Source organism: Solanum dulcamara, chromosome 6 (genome assembly GCF_947179165.1).
Source record: "Solanum dulcamara chromosome 6, daSolDulc1.2, whole genome shotgun sequence".
Taxonomy (NCBI): Eukaryota; Viridiplantae; Streptophyta; class Magnoliopsida; order Solanales; family Solanaceae; genus Solanum; species Solanum dulcamara.
The window spans coordinates 20781677-20786305 of NC_077242.1; the positions used below are offsets into that span (position 1 = coordinate 20781677).

At 40.2% G+C, this 4629-nt stretch overlaps 1 long non-coding RNA gene across 1 annotated transcript; it reads right to left on the reverse strand.

The window, feature by feature from the left end:
• Window positions 1-247: 247 nt before the first annotated feature.
• LOC129893501 (uncharacterized) lies at window positions 248-2630 on the reverse strand. The gene is made up of 3 exons (XR_008767503.1): window positions 2382-2630; window positions 1842-1918; window positions 248-292 (listed from the first exon to the last, which is right to left on the reverse strand). It is a non-coding gene; the product is annotated as an uncharacterized LOC129893501 (long non-coding RNA).
• Window positions 2631-4629: the final 1999 nt, after the last annotated feature.

Sequence of the window (4629 nt, forward strand, 5' to 3'; positions counted from 1 at the left end):
TAAACAGAATGAATAAGCGGAAGTAAACCAAAACATGTTTTAAATAACTAAAGATCCCTCCCAGAACCTGGAAGTCACAAGTACAGAGCTGCTATAAAATAAAAGACGAGTACAAGTCCCGAAAGTGGACCAGACATATATATACAATAACTGGCTAGTCTCAAAAGGCAAAAGACGGGCCATCCATTCTGAAGGAGACAGAAGTGATCCAAAAACGCCAAGTTATCACCCTAGTCTCTGAATCTGACTGCAACAAGCTCGATCTATTCGTGACAGTAGCTGGTACTCGGTCCTGCATCACGAAAGTAGATGCAGAGTGTAGTATGAGTACCAAGACAACAGGTACCCAGTAGGAATCATAGGCCAACTGAGCAGAAAAGGTGAAAACAATATGAAAAAGAGGAATAAGCCTAAATAGGAATCAACATAAGCATCTAAAGTGAAAAGAGTACTATCTACGAGAGCTACAGCTAACTATACCCAACTGGGCCCCCATAAGCCCAGCCGGGACACTCGTACGCAAGTTAAATAAAAACCCGAACGAACCCCCATAAGTTCGCCGAGTACACAGAATAGCTACAACTACCAAGGCTAGGAACCAAGAATATGCGATGTCAGGAACCGAAGTACTGTATCATTTCCAAAACCCAGAATCTCCAAGAGTCAATCGATCTAGGGGTGAGTTAGGGGTCGAGGCCGGAACTGGGACCCAGATGCTCGCCCGAATGTTCAAAGTGGCTAAGGCCGGGACTGGGTACCCGGATGCTTGCCATAATACATAAGTGCGGGACTAGGTACCCGGATGTTCGCCGTAATACATCGGTGCGGTCGAGGCCGGGACTGTATACCCAGATGCTCGCCGTAATACATCGGTATGATCAAGGCCAGGACTGGATACCCGGATGCTCGTCATACTAGCAAGTCGGCAGAGGCCGGGACTGAGTACCCGGATGCTCCCCGATAATTCAGAACGGAGGCCGGGACTGGGTACCCGAATGCTCATAGATAATTTATCCCATGGTTTCGAATATATCCTTTCCAACTAATCAACAACAGTACCGAGAATTTCCTCCCCAATGTGTCAACTGATAAGCCGCCAAAACTTGAACCGGAGCCGAAGCCAAACGATCACGAATTCTAGTATTGCCAACGCATCTCAAAAGTTATGACTATACCGAGTTATGGGTGGGAGTGTTATTAAGAGCAAGGGTATCGCCTAGCTAAGGCCAACTACTAGGCACTAGCCCGCTACACCATTCTACAGGGATCTAAGTCCACCGGAGCGACGCCGGGCATATAAAGCAAGTTTACATCCTATACTAAGGCCAACATACTCCACAGTATTAACAACATGCTCATTCAACTCTCCTTATAATACTAACAAATAACGATAGATACACATGCTTCTAAATACTTGAAAAACCTGATAACAAGCCTAAAGCATGATTTCTAACACCTATACTAAGGCCAACATACTCCACAGTATCAACAACATGCTCATTCAACTCTCCTTATAATATTAACAAATAACGACAAGATACATCTGCTTCTAAATACCCGAAAAACCCGATAACAAGCCTAAAACATGATTTCTAACACCTATACTAAGGACAACATACTCCACAGTATCAACAACATGCTCATTCAACTCTCCTTATAATACTAACAAATAACGACAAGATACATCTGCTTCTAAATACCCGAAAAACCCGATAACAAGCCTAAAACATGATTTCTAACACCTGAGATATAAAATTAAACTACCCAACCAAAATCCCAACTATTTCAACATGCTTTCACACATTCCAACTCAATCTAAAGAAAGGTAAACCGTAGCCTACCTGTAGGCTAAACACGCGAGCTTCAAATCACTGTGCTGGAGCTTTTCCCTTTCGAACGACCTCGGAACGCTGCCAAACTGTCAAAAATAGAACCACAACGTCGATACGGTCGTTTAGACACTAATTTCATAATTTTTGGAAATGGACCAATTTTTGGGTCAAAAACGGGAATTGTGGGACCCACATACGAAATTCCGAATTTGACCCCCAAAACAGGTTCTAAACGTCACCCCAAGCTCAAAAATCAGATTTATAATACAATTCGGAGTGGGAAATTATGCAAGACGATCAAACAACCAAAACTCATAAATTCGGACTAAAGGACCAAAAATGGCAGCATCAAAATCAGTAGATTCTGGAAATACGAGACTCTTTCAACCCAAACAAATTATACTATGATGATCCTTGCGAAAAACCCCACAATCTAGCCTCAAGAATTACTCAAAACGAAGTTATATTGACCAAGATACACTCTTTCAAAATTCAATAAAATTTCATTCCGAAAATCACTAAATCTGCAGCTAAAAATCAATTTATTACCTCGAACGACGTGCCAAAAACAGATTCTGAAACTTCCACGATGTTCTCCTTAAATTTCCACGCAAGATAGCCTCTGGAATCACCCAAATCGGATTTATATTGGTCAAGAAATAACTTGTCAAAGTTCTTCAAAAATCCATTCCAAAAATGGATACTGCTGCAAATAAAATCACGATTTTTACCTGAATCGAATGCTCCAAATCAGTTTTCAATCTCTCCAATGCGTTCTCCACGAAAAACCTCACAATTTTGCCTTTTGAATCACCCAATTTGGAGCGCTAGAACTCAAGAAATGAGGGTTCAAAGTTGAGGAGAAAAATCTGAAAATCTGGTGCAAAATCTGCACTATTGCACCAGATTTTTCTGGTTTTCCATTATTTAAAGTCTCCGAATGGACCCTCGGAATTCGTTCGGAATCCGATAAAGATAAACCAGATATGCTACCCTACTAAATTCGATATTTCGGACTCAATGACGCATTCAGAATTCTCATACGAGGTTATTATAATAAAAAGTGGGTCCCACATTCAAGAGTCATTTTAAGTCATATTTCACAGCGGGCCTCGATATTAGTCCGGAAGTCTCAAAAAGCGAACGAAGGGTCGTTCTAGACTAAAATCAACATTCCGGAACTAACCGCGCTGTCAGAATTTTTATTCGAGCGCATTTTCCAAGAATGTTGACCAAAGTCAACTATAGGCTAAGTTTCAAAGTCAAAAGCGCCAAATAGCCCCAAACTCGTATCGATTGACTCGATAGTCATTCCAACAGTGTTATTAGCCTAATTTGGTCATTCCGGAGCTGATGGAATCATCAAAATTTGAATTCGAGATTTCGTTAGCCCAAAACTCAAAAAGTCGCAACTAAACTAACTTAGGCCTTTAAAATACCAAAATGGACTCGGGACCTCTAAAAATTCAACCAACACTTCTTCTAGACCAAAAACCATCTCCTGAATCCAACGGAGTTGTCGGAATTCCATTCCGAGCATCAAAACTCCAAAAGTTGACCAAAGTCAAACCTTGCCTTAAAGTTCTTCAAATTCTCAACTCAAGGCCTCAAATCTTCGTTACAGCTCCAAAACTGATTCCGTAAAGTCTCCTAAGCCTATTTCGACATTTCGGAGCTGCTGGAATCGACGGAATTCCATTCTGAGACCCGTAGCTCTAATTGACCCCAAATACCACTTTTTAACACTTAAAGCTTATGAAACTCAAAATTTCCAAGGACTTAACTTTTCATAGGATTTTCTAAAAATCAACACCCGATAACAATTAGAAATGACTCGGGGCATCTAAAGGGAGGGGTAAAATAGTCATTTTACAAAATTCCAAAAATGACCTTGAGGGTCATTACAGATACCTACTCAGTAGATGTTGTCCTGTACTGACCCTACTTGTATTCTTCTTTATTTTATTTTGTGGAGTGCAGCGAGTGTTCCATCGACTTCGAATCGCCCTCAGCTCTAGCCAATCTCTGATATATCAGATTCTAGGGTGAACTATCCTCCTAACTCTAGTTGGATTCTCTTAGTTATGACATGATGTCTTTAGTTTTCGGACACAAACTAGTTTATTTATCTATATTTGTGTTTGACACTCTTAGACTTGATATTCTAAGATTAGATGTCCTTAATGTGATGACTTTTAGATTTTGGAAATGATATGTAATAGACCCTACTGGATTGTTGTTTCTTATTTCCATAAGTTGGGCTTCTGCATTATTATCGTATTTCATAAGTTGAACAACTAATATAAGTTGGGGGTTGTATTGTTGGTTCTCCTACCTAGGAGGTTAAGTGTGGGTGCCATTCATGGACTATTTTGGATTGTGACAAACTTGGTATAAGAGCTTTAGGTTTAGTGATCTCATCACACAAGGACAGGTCTAGTAGAGTCTTGCGGAATTGTATAGGGACACTTTTACTTTTCTTCGAGAGGCTACGGGACCTTAGGAAAACTTCATTTCTTCTTTCTTTTGTTTTATTACCTGAATCCAATTGGAATCTAGGTGATACAAATTTGTATATGACCTTCTTTACTGTATTTAACAAAAGATCAGAACTAGAGCAACAACAATGACCGAGCCATTCGTTAGGGCTTACACTAAAGTGGAGTACTGTAAGGAGCATGTGGGATTTGATAAATCTAGTATATGTACGATTGTAATGGGGATTAGAATGGTTGATTGTGGATAGCAAATACTCGAAGAGATGTAGTCAGATAAATGGAAATGTTTGATATGGGCA